The 12,965-nt window shown below is 39.3% G+C and overlaps 1 protein-coding gene across 4 annotated transcripts in view; it reads right to left on the reverse strand.

Moving 5' to 3' along the window:
• Window positions 1-12,965, reverse strand: part of LOC122213926 (olfactory receptor 7D4-like) — a 141,297-nt gene that overhangs the window by 52,966 nt on the left and 75,366 nt on the right. The gene's annotated exons all lie outside the window — the stretch shown is intronic.

The following is a 12,965-nucleotide window of genomic DNA, read 5'->3' on the forward strand; positions in this document are numbered from 1 at the left end:
ACAATATGGATGGAGCTGGAGAGTGTTATGCTCAGTGAAATAAGTCAGCCAAATATCAGATTTCACTTATCTGTATAATTTAAGAAAACAAACAAGCAAGGGGAGAAAAAGGAGAGGCAAAGCAAGACTCTTTTTTTTTAGTGTTTATTTTTGAGAGGGACAGTGCAAGTGGAGGAGGGGCAGAGAGAGAGGGGGACAGAGAATCTGAAGCAGGCTCCAGGCACTGATCTGTCAGCACAGTGCCCAATGTGGGGCTTGAACCCACAAATTGAGAGATCACGACTTGAGCTGAAGTCGGATGCTTAACTGACTGAGCCACCCAGGCACCCCATAAACAGACTCTTAACTATAGAGAACAAACTGATGGTTACTAGAGGGGAAATGGGGGGGGGGGGAATGGGTGAAACAGATGATGGGGATTAAGTAATGCACTTGTGATGAGCACCAGGTGATGTATGGAATTGTTGAATCACTATTTGTACACCTGAAACTACTATTACACTGTATATTAATTGGAATTTAAATGAAAACTTTATTTTTTTAATGTTTATTTATTTGGAGGGAGAGAGCATGGGCAGGGAGGGGCAGAGAGAGCTGGGTAGAGGATCGAACCAGACTCTGCACTGACAGCAGCAAGCCTAGTGTGGGGCTCAAAGTCATGACCTGTGAGATCATGACCTGAGTTGAAATTGGAAGTTCAACTGACTGAGCCACCCAGGCTCCCCTTAAATTATTAAAAAATAATAAATATAGTGAGTTTAAAAAAAACATTTTTTAAAAAGTTTGCTTTTCTCTACTGATTTGAAGTGTAACATCAGCCATCGGGAGAAAAATCCATATAAATTTGGATCTGTTCTGAAGATTGTATTTTATTCCTTTGGTCAGTTGGGACTCATCTCTGCATGACTACCTCTTGCCTTCATTATACTAACTTTAACTGTGTCTCTTAATGCTGGAGAGTGCTATTTTTTGTGGCATTATTCCTTTTTTTTTTTTTTTTTTTGCAGTTTTGGTTTTTACTTTTTTTAATATTAAATATAATTTATTGTCAAATTGGTTTCCAGAGTGCCATTATTCTTAAGGAATGCTGTCTTTCCTTGGTTGTTTGCTAGAATTTGGAAATTACAGCACAGTTAGAGAAAAAGTTGGTAGACTAGTACAAAGGACTCCAATATAACTACTCAGATTCACTAATTCTTAAAGTTTTGCTACTTCTTTCTCATTCATTCTCGCTCTCCTGTTTCTTCTCATACATGTGTATTTTCCTCCTGAAATGTTCAAGGGTAAGTTGCATTCACCATGCCTCTTTAACCCCGTATTATTTTCAGTAGGTGTTTCTGAAGCACAAGAGTGTTATCTGATTTATAGTCCATATTGCTTTTATCAGCTGTTTCATGTTCTTATGGTAAAATTTATCCTTCAGTTCAAAGCCATGTATTGATTTCAATGGCCATGGTACTTTAACCAACTTCAAATATTTTCCTTAACTTTGTCTTTTATGATATAGACAATATTTAAGAACACAGCAGTTTCCTTTGTTGAATAGCTTTCAACTGCTGTTTGTTTCTTTTTTAAGCTCCATGTTTTATATAAAAAAAAATTCATGTTTTATATTTTTGGCTGAATATCAAAAAAGAGACATATATATCAAAGATAGCACCTAGACAGAAGCCAATGAAGTCATTTATTCCAACATTGTTAATGTTAGTTTTGATTACTTTGGTAAAATACGGTAGGTGTCTGGTTTTTACTTGTACAAGTCTTATTTTCCCATTTATAATTAGTTGTGGGAGATCCACATATATTTTTATGTCAGTTTGTTAATTTCATCTAGGGCTTAGTCTACTTTTGATGAGATGTTAGCTGAATCTCTGAATCTCTAAATCATTCAAGGAGAATTTGAGTTTCTGGTATTGGACTTTACAAAAACCATGGTGTTTCTTCCTATATATTTATGTCTTCTTCAATGGAGTTCAATATTTTACAATTCTTTTTTTTTTTTTAAAAAACAAAAGGAAAAAAAAAGATAAAGCTAGCCCAATTTCTTACAATTTGTTCTTAACATTTAATAAACTTTTATATTCACCTTGCTATACATTAGATCTCCAGAATCTATTCATCCTACATAACTGAGATTTTGTGCCCTTGATCTACATTTCCTGTTACTTCCACCCCACCCCCACCCCACCTAGCCTTTTGTAAGGATTATTTCACTTAGCAGAATGTCCTTCAGGTGTATCCATGTGGTTACAAATAACAGGATTTCCTTCTTTTTATGGCTGAATAATATTCTACAACACATACATATCACATCTTATGTATTCATCTATAGATGGACATGAGTTTTTTCCATATCTTGTATATTGTGAGTAGTGTAATTATCTTACTTTTAAATGTTATACCTTTTAATTTTTCTGATTGTGTATTGTATTTTATCCAGCTACCTTAGTAAACTTTAAAATTCTAATTTTTAGGTGTTGTTTTGGTTTGACACATAGGCAATCATATTATCTATAACTAATTACAGGGGTTTTTTTTCATACTAATTCTTACTTTATATATTTTTCCTGATACCGATAGAACAATACTTCCAGTACATTGATGACTAGAAAGTAGTAAAAACAGCATGTTTGTGTTTTTCTTCATCTTAATGGGATGTGCTTTCCATCTTTACCATTTATTTTGTAGGTTGTTGTAAAGGCTTTTAGTAACCCTATTACCCTGCTTCTCATAGTTTGGGTAGGCTTTCTCCTGAATGCCTTCTGAACTTCTTAAATGCATTCCCTTTATTCCTCTAAGATATTTGTTCACTGAAATCATTCAAGTATGTAGAACTGTACCTGCGTTAGGTGCCTATTATTTGAATGAATAAATGAATGAATGGAAGGATTTAAAAAATTTTTTTATGTTTATTTTTGAGAGACAGAGAGAGTGCCAGCAGGGGCGGGAGTCAGAGAGAGTGAGACACAGAATCTGAAGCAGGCTCCAGGCTCTGGGCTGTCAGCACAGAGCCCAATGTGGGGATTGAACCCATGAACAGTGAGATCTCAACCTGAGCTGAAGCAGATGCCCAACCAACTGAACCACCCAGGCACCCCAAGAAAGCATTTTAAAAAATCAACATGGTATACCTTAGTAGAAGATGGCAGCATAGTAGGAGGACACTCAGCTCGTTTTGTCCTTCAAACACAACTACGTAGCTACCAAATCATTCTGAATACCCCACATATCAACCTGAAGTCTGACGAATAAACTCCACAACTGAAGGGAGAGAAGAAGCCGCATGGAAGAGGGTAGGAAGGGGGGAGACATGGTTTGGGGAAATGGATCACAGATGCTGTGATCACACAGAAGGGGGAGAGGGCAAGAGAGGAGGAAAACATAAGGGAAAGCAAGGGAGAACATTTCCCCAGAGCCATTGGCTAGGAAAATGAGAGGGGCTGATTTTTGTGAGTTTCTGCAACTAGTGGAGCTTAAAGACTGGAGGCTTTTTTTAAATGTTTGAGAGAGAGTGTGTGCAAACGGGGTAGGGGCAGAGAGAGAAGGAGAGAGAGAACCCCAAGCCCAAGCTGTTAGTGGGGCTCGATCTCATGAACCATGAGATCATGACCTGAGCCAAAATCAAGAGTCATGTGGATAGGTCTCTTAGGGTAAAGAAAGCAAAAGCAAAAGCAAAAATAAACTAGTGGGACTACAATAAAATAAAAAGGTTTTGCACAGCAAAAGGAATGATAAACAAAAGGCAACCTAGGGAATGGGAGAAGATATTTGCAAATGATATATCTGATAAGGAGGTAACATTGAAAAATATAAAAATATAAAAAGAGCTTATACAACTCAACACCAAAAAACTCCGAACAATCTGATTAAAAAATGAGTAGAGGTGCCTGGATGGCTCAGCTGGTTGAGCATCAGACTCTTGATTTTGGTTCACGTCATGATCCTAGAGTCGTGGGATTGCACCCACGTCAGGCTCTGCACTGAGCATGGAACCCAACTCATGCTCTCTCTCTCACTCAAAAAAAAAAAAAAAAAAAAAGTTTAAAAAGTGGACATAGACATGTTTCCAAAGAAGATATATAGATGGCCCAGACACATGAAAAGATGTTCAATATCACTAATCATCAAAGAAATGTGAATCAAGAATGCCTGGGTGTCTCACTTGGTTAAGCATCTGATTTTGGTCAAGACCTCAGAGTTTGTGAGTTTGAGCCCCACTTCAGGCTTTGTGCTGACAGCTCAGAGCCTGGAGTTTGCTTCAGATTCTGTGTCTCCCTCTCTCTCTCTCCCTCTCCTGCTCTCTCTCTGCCCCTCCCCTGCTTTTGCACTTGCTCTCTCTCTCTCTCAAAAATAGATAAACATTAAAAAAAAAAAAGAAATGCAAATCAAAGTCACAATGAAATATCACCTCACACCTGTTAGAATGGCTAAAATAAAAAATGCAAGAAACAGACACCTGGGTGGCTCAGTCAGTTAAGCGGCCAACTTCGGCTCAGGTCATGATCTCATGATACATGAGTTTGAGCACCACATGCAGCTCTGTGCTGACAGCTCAGAGCCTGAATCCTGCTTCAGATTCTGTGTCTCCCTCTCTCTCTCTCTGCCCCTCCCTTGCTCTCTCTCTCTATCTCTCAAAAAATAAACATAAAAAAAAATTTTTTTAATGCAAGAAACAACAAGTGTTAGTGAGAATGTGGAGAAAAATGAACCCTTGTGCATAGTTGGTAGGAATGTAAATTGGTACAGCCATTGTGGAAAACAGTATGGAGGTTCCTCAAATTAAAAACAGAAATACCATATGATCCAATAATTCTACTAGTGGGTAGAATTCCCCACACAGGGAAAACTAAACCACTAATTTGAAAAGATATATGCACCCCTATGTTTATTGCAGCATTATTTACAATAGCCAAGACATGGAAGCAACCTAAGTGTCCCATCTATAGACCAATGGATAAAAAAATCAGGTATACATACACAATGGAATATTATGCAGCCATAAAAAAGGATGGGATTGTGCCATTTCAGACAACATAGATGGACACAGATCATATTATGCTAAGTAAAATAACTCATAAAGACAATTATCATATGATTCTCTCATAAATAGAATCTTTTAAAAAATGAAAAAGCAAAATCAGAATCATAAATACAGAAAACAAACTGTATACACACACAATGGAATGTAAGTCAGTAAAAAAAAAAAAAAAATGAGATCATGCCATTTGTGATAACATGGATGGACCTAAAGGCATTATGCTAAGTGAAATAAGTCAGATAAAGAGAAATACCATATGACCTAACTTACACGTGGAATACAAAAACAAAAACAAAAACAAAACAAGAAACAAACTAAAATACAGAGAACAGGTGTTTGCCGAAGGGGAGTTTGAAGGGAGATGGGTGAAGCAGATAAAAGAGATTAAGAGATACAACCTTCCACTTGTAAAATAAATAAGTCACAGAGGGTTAGGGTTAGGGTTACAGTCAAGAGTTTGTAACAACACTGTATGATGACTCGTGGTAGCTGCAATTATTGTGCACATCAAGTAATATACAGAATTGTCAAATCAATATGTCGTATGCTTGAAACTGGTATAATGTTGTATGATAGTTATACTCAATAAAAAAGAAAAAAATGAAGGCTGAGTGATATAAGGAAGGAAATAACAGAGCAGAGCAGAAAGACATGAAATAATGACTAACAAGACATTACAAATGATCAGTGAGACCTAGAGCTCTCTCTTTTGAAAGATAAACAAAATTGACAAACCTTCAGCTAGACCCATCAAGAAAAAGAAAAGACTCAAATGAGAAATGAAGAGGAGGGGCACCTGGGTGGCTCAGTTGGTTAAGTGTCTCTTGATTTTGGCTCAGGTCATGATCTCACAGGTTCATGAGATCAAACCCTGCATCCTGCTCATGCTGATAGGGCAGCACCTGGGATTCTCTCTCTCTCTCTCTCTCTCTCCTCTCTCAAAATAAATAAACTTAAAAAAAAAAAACAAAAAAGAAATGACGAGGAAACAAAAATATACCACAAAATATACTACATATACTACAGAAATACAAAGATTCTTAAGAGACTACCATAAACAATTATATGCCAACAAATTAGAAAACCTAGAAAAAAAAAAAAGGTTGAATTCCTAGAAATATACAACCTGCCAAGACTCAGTCATAAAGAATTTAAAAATCTAACAGATCAAGGTTGAATCAAGAATCAAAAACATCCCGACAAACAAGAGTCCAGGATCAGCTGGCTTCACTAGTGAATTCTAACACTTAAAGGAGAATGAATTCCAATTCTTCTTAAGCCTACACAAGACAGAAGAGGAGGGAACACTTCTAAGTTCACTTTATAAGACCGACATTATCTTGATACCAAAACCAAACAAGGGTGCCACAAGAAAAGAAAATTCCAAGCCTATATTCCTGATGAATATAGATGAAAAATCCTTCAATAAAATTTCAGCAAATTGACAATATAGGCAAATTACTACACAATGAAGTGGAATTTATTCTTAGGGATGCAAGGATGGTTCAACATTGCAAATCAATATAATACATCACATTAGCAAAATGAAGGGTAAAAACCATACGAATTACTATCTTGTGCACCTGAAAATAATATAGCACTACAGTAACTGAAATTAAAAACTTTTAAAAAATCACAAAAAAGTCACACACCTAAAGTGTGACTTTGGCTGAGGTCATGACCTCACCGTTCATGAGTTCAAGCCCCACATCAGGCTCTCTGCTGTCAGCACAGAGCCCGCTTCAGATCCTCTCCCTCTCTCTCTCTGCCCCTCGCCCACTCATGCTCTCTCTCAAAAATAAACATTAAAGGGGCGCCTGGGTGGCTCAGTCGGTTAAGCGTCCGACTTCAGCTCAGGTCATGATCTCACGGTCCGTGGGTTCGAGCCCTGCGTTGGGCTCTGTGCTGACAGCTCAGAGCCTGGAGCCCGTTTCAGATTCTGTGTCTCCCTCTCTCTCTCTGCCCCTCCCCTGTTCATGCTCTGTCTCTCTCTGTCTCAAAAATAAATAAACGTTAAAAAAATAATAAATAAATAAATAAACATTAAAAAAATAAGAAAATCAATTTAAAAATCACAAAAACCCATATGATCATTTTAATAGATGCAAAAAAAGCACTTAATAAAACCCAACACTGATTCATGATAATAACTGTCAACAAAGTGGGTATACAGAGAATGTACCTCAACATAATAAAGGCAATTTATGACAAGCCCATAAATACCATCATACTCTGGGGAAAAGCTGAAAGTTTTTCCTGTAAGATCAGGAAAAAAGCAGCAACTCCCACTCTCATCACTTTTATTCAACATAGTATTGGAAGTCCTAGCCAGAGCAAGAAAAAATAATGCATCAAAATTGGAACAGAAGAAGTAAAAAATGTCACTATTTGCAGATGACATTATAGGATGTATAGAAAACCCTACAGACTCCACCAAAAAACTATTAGAACTAATAAATGAATTAAGTAAAGTTGCAGGATGCAAAATCCATATACAAAAATCTATTGTGTTCTATACACTAATAATGAATTGTTAGAGAAATTAAGAAAACAGTCACATGCACAATTGCATCAAAAAGAATAAATTACCTAGGGGCGCCTGGCTGGCTCAGTCAGTAGATCATGCAACTCTTGATCTTGGCGTTGTGAGTTTGAGCCCCACACTGGGTGTAGAGATTACTTAAAAATAAAATATTTTTTTAATTTTTTTTTAATGTTTTTAAATTTATTTTTGAGACAGAGAGAGACAGAGCATGAACAGGGGAGGGGCAGAGAGAGAGGGAGAAACCGAATCGGAAGCAGGCTCCAGGCTCCGAGCTGTCAGCACAGAGCCTGATGTGGGGCTCGAACTCATGGACTGCGAGATCATGACCTGAGCCAAAGTCGGATGCTCAACCAACTGAGCCACCTAGGTGCCCCAAAAATAAAATATTTTTTGAAAAAGAATAAAATACCTAGGAATAAATTTAATGAGGGAGGTGAAAGACCTGTATGGTGAAAACTATAAGACAGTGATGAAAGGCACTGAAGACAAAGAAATGGAAAGATATTACATGCTCATGGATTGGAAAATATCCATACTATCCAAAGCAATCTACAGATTCAATGCAATCCCTATCAAAATTCCAATGGCATTTCTCACAGAAAAAGAATAAACATTCCTAAAATTTGAATGGAACCACAGAAGACCTTGAATAACCAAAGCAGTCATGAGGCAAAAGAACAAAGCTGGAGGTATCACACTTTCTGATTTCAAACTGTTATCAAAATTATACAGAGCTAGAGTAATCAAAAAAAAAAAAAAAAAAAAAAGTATGGTAGGGGCGCCTGGGTGGCTCAGTTGGTTGGATGACCGACTTCAGCTCAGGTCATGATCTCACAGTCTGTGAGTTCAAGCCCCACATCGGGTTCTGTGCTGACAGCTCGGAGCCTGGAGGCTGCTTCGGATCCTGTGCCTCCCTCTCTCTCTGCCCCTCCCCCACTCATGCTCTGTCTCTGTCTCAGAAATAAATAAACCTTAAAACAAAAATAAAAACAAAAACAAAAACGTATGGTATAGACACATGCATCAGTGGCACATAATAGAGAGCCCAGAAATAAACTCATGTATTTTTGGTGAATTAATTTATGACAATGGAATTAAGAACATACAACAGGGAAAGAACAGTCTCTTCTATAGATGGTGTTGGGAAAACCGGACAGGCATGGGTGAAGAAGTGAAAACGGAGGAAAAAAAAAAAAAAAAAAAAAAGAAGTGAAAACGGACCACTATCTTACACCATATACAAAAATTAACTCAAAATGGATTAAAGTCTTGGGGCGCCTGGATGGCTCAGTCGGTTAAGCGTCCGACTTTGGCTCAGGTCATGATCTCACGGTTCATGGTTCAAGCCTTGTGTCAAGCTGTGTGCTGATAGCCTGGAGCCTGCTTCTGATTCTGGGTCTCCTTCTCTCTCTCTCTCTCTCTCTCTCTCTCTCTCTCTCTGCCCCTCCCCCACTCATGCTCTGTCTCTCAAGAATGAATAAAAAAATTCATGTTAAAAATGTTAAAAAAAATTTTTTTAATGGATTAAAGACTTGAGTTTAGGGGCACCTGGGCGGCTCAGTTGGTTAAGCATCCAACTTCAGCTCAGGTCATGATCTTGCAGTTCATGGGTTCAAAGCCCATGTCGGGCTCTATGCTGACAGCTTGGAGCCTGGAGCCTGCTTCTAATGCTGTGTCTCCCCCTCTCTCTCTGCCCCTCCCCTACTCATGCTGTCTCTGTCTCTCTCAAATATAATCACTAAAAAAAAAAAAAAAAAAAAAAAGGTTAAGGGGCACCTGGGTGGCTCAGTCAGTTAAGCATCTGACTTTGGCTCAGGTCATGATCTCACAGTTCATAAGTTCAAGTCCCGCCTCGGGCTTGGAGCTTGGAGCCTGCTTCGGATTCTGTGTCTCCCTCTCTCTCTGTCCCTCCCCTGCTTGTTCTCTCTCTCAAAAAATGAATAAACATTTAAAAATTTAAAAAAAAAATATCAAGAGAGAGAGAAAAATCAAAACCAGGAAAAATTAGTTCTAGTTTTGGAAAAGATGAAATAAACACAATTTGGCTCATCTGTCCCACTGAGTGAAGGAAGGTATAAAAAGCTTGGACACAATGCCTGGAACAGCTATTTGAGGAATCCAAAAATAAATAAATAATTGCAGGTAGACTGATGAAAAACCTCAGATTTCAAAGTACCACCAAACAGGCAGCAAATTTACCAGTTTTTCCCCCTCTGGTATAACCTGGCCTGGACTCAATGCAGTTGAAAATCCAAAAGTAGGTATCAGCAACAACAGACCTTGTTCCCAAAGATGCCCTCAGATCTTGGCACGAGCAGTAGGTAGTCAGGCTCTCAGTCTTAAGTGAGAGAGAGAAATACCAGTTTTTTGTTTTCTGCATTTTTTTATACCGCAGCCTTCAAGAGATCTTGTGGCAGCTGTGAGACACACCAAAGACCTTGAGAACTGGACCAAGACCTTGAGAACTGGACCATAAGCTAGATGACCCTCTAGGTAGAACGGCTTCTAGGTAGAGACATAAAGAAAGCTGCATAGGTTGTGAAAATTCACATTGAAACCACAACCCGCAGAATGCAGACTGAAACTCTTGAGCTGATTCTACCTGGTCAATTGCCCGGTAAAAGAAAGAGACCGCATTCTCCACAGGATTTAAAGGCCCAGAGTGTCAAAGTATTAAAAATGTCCAGAATATAATCCCAAACCAATCAATTATATGAGCAACAGAGCTTGGGCTTGTGTATGACAAGAGTGTAGCATAAGTACGTGACAGTAAGGGTTTTTTTAATTGTAATGTAAGTGCTTGAATTTGTGAATCACTCTGGGCTTGCTCCTTGGTCTGTGCTTTGCCCTGCAAGAAAAGGGGGATAAAAGGGGCACCCGAGTGGCTCAGTGGGTTAAGCATCTGACTTCAGCTCAGGTCACAGCCTCATGGTTCATGAGACTTTAACAAGGTCTCTCCAATTTTGGACGCTTAACCAACAGGACCACCCAGGTGCCCCTCAAAAATTCTTCTACACCCAGAAGAGAAATGGGGGTTTCAGGGCAAACAGTGCCTCCCAAATTGGAGAATTACAAGCAACTGAATCACAGCATTCTAGATAGAAACCAATGACCACAAACCTCTGTGGCAACAAGTACCAAAACAGAGAACACTGAACTGTAACAGACAAATTGGTGAAGGCCAGCAAGGGCAAATCTGACAGGTAAAAATTCCAGTTATTGACAGCACATCCCGCCCCCCCCCCCCCCATTTGTGGGTTTTACCTGTAGGAGCTCAAGCAGCTTCTCACCACAAATGTTGGAGAAAAATTCCCTCAAACTTCCGGAAGGGTGAAGGTAAAAGGAATCATGTTGTTAAACGCCAGAGCATCCTAACCTTCTTAACGAGGTCGGCCCTCACGAGAAACTATTTAACCGGAGTCTGACCTGCTGGGGATTTATGGGAGCCTAACTCACCTGCAGGAAGGGATAGACACAACTCCACCCCCGGATAACCTCCACGTGGGAGATGGAAAACACCTCCAGCCAACTCCAGCAATCCCATCGCACCAAAGAGGGAGAAAAACAGGACCACGTGTGAAATTCACAATTCAGAGGCAAAACGTCACCAGAGAATGAGATCTACTCATAGGTCTATACAGTGCTTCCCTTTCCACCAAACCTTACTACTATCAGCTAAAGTCTTACTTATGGCAGTTTTGTTTACCTAGTTGTTTATAATCAACTATGAAAAAAATGTAAAACACACTAAAAGGGGAAAAATGCATTTTGAAGAGATGGTACAAACATCAGAACTAGACTCAGAGATGGCAGGCATGTTGGAATGGTCAACCCGGGAATTTAAAACGACTGTTACTAAGATGCTATGGTCTCTAATGGATAAACTAGACAGAATGTGGAAACAGATAGTCAATATTTACAAAATCCACAAATACTACATTATAAGAAAATATTCTGAATTTTGAGTCTAACTTTGAAATAGGAAACTTCCTGTAAAAACACAACTCGCGCACCCTGACTTAAGATGAAATTGGAAACCACAGCAGTCCTCAAAAACATAACACCATCTAATGCTTGCTTCAAAATCATTCCAAGAAAAGAAAACAAACCGCGATAACTGGCGACAGCTACTCCAAATGCAGATAATGTAGCCAGTGAATTTTCTCTTATATGAAAGAAACCATTCTGCTCATATGGAAATACTTTTGAAGTGGGGCGCCTGGGTGGCGCAGTCGGTTGAGCGTCCGACTTCAGCCAGGTCACGATCTCGCGGTCCGTGAGTTCGAGCCCCGCGTTGGGCTCTGGGCTAATGGCTCGGAGCCTGGAGCCTGTTTCCGATTCTGTGTCTCCCTCTCTCTCTGCCCCTCCCCCGTTCATGCTCTGTCTCTCTCTGTCCCAAAAATAAATAAAAAACGTTGAAAAAAAAAATTAAAAAAAAAAAAAAAAAAGAAATACTTTTGAAGTTTATAAAAAGGGGGAAGGCACCTGGCTAGCTGTCAGAAGATCATGTGACACTTGATCTCTGGTGGTGAGTTTGAGCTCCATGTTGGGCATAGAGATTACTTAAATTAATACAAATTTTAAAAAGGGGTGGGGCACCTGGGTGGCTCAGTCGGTTAAGCGGCCGACTTTGGCTCAGGTCATGATCTCGCAGTTTGTGAGTTCGAGCCGCTCATCAGGCTCTAGTGCTGACAGCTCGGAGCCTGGAGCCTGTTTCAGATTCTGTGTCTCCTTCTCTCTTACCCTCACCCATTCATGCTCTGTCTCTCTCTGTCTCAAAAATAAATAAACATTAAAAAAAAATTTTTTTAAGGGTAGGGGAATACTCCTATGTTCACGTAAAAAACAGATGGAGTAAGAAAAGAATATTACATGCTAATGTTAATCAAACATACAAAAATCTCTAAAATACCAGTACATAGAGTATATTCCAAAAATTTAAAAATATGGGACACCTGGGTGGCTCAGTCATTAAACGTTCAACTTTGGCTCAGGTCATGATCTCACAGTTCGTGGGTTCAAGCCCCGTGTCAGCCTCTGTGCTGACACCTCCCCTCCAAGCTTGGAGCCCGGACCCTGCCTCAGATTCTATGTCTCCCTCTCTCTCTGCCCCTCCCCCACTCTCTCATACTCTCTCGCTCTCAAAAATAAACATTAAAAAAAATTTTTAAAGAAAATTTAAAAATATAATTCTTTAGGGGTGCCTGGGTGGCTCAGTTGGTTGAGCGACCAGTTCTTGGTTTCACCTCAGGTCATGACCTCACAGTTCATGAGTTCAAGCCCTAAACTGGGGTCTGAGCTGGTGGCTCAGAACCTGGTTGGGATTCTCTCTCTCCCTCCCTCTCTCTGCCCTTCCCCCGTTCATGCATATGTATGTGTGTG

The sequence above is a fragment of the Panthera leo genome, chromosome A2, assembly GCF_018350215.1.
Source record: "Panthera leo isolate Ple1 chromosome A2, P.leo_Ple1_pat1.1, whole genome shotgun sequence".
NCBI lineage: Eukaryota > Metazoa > Chordata > Mammalia > Carnivora > Felidae > Panthera > Panthera leo.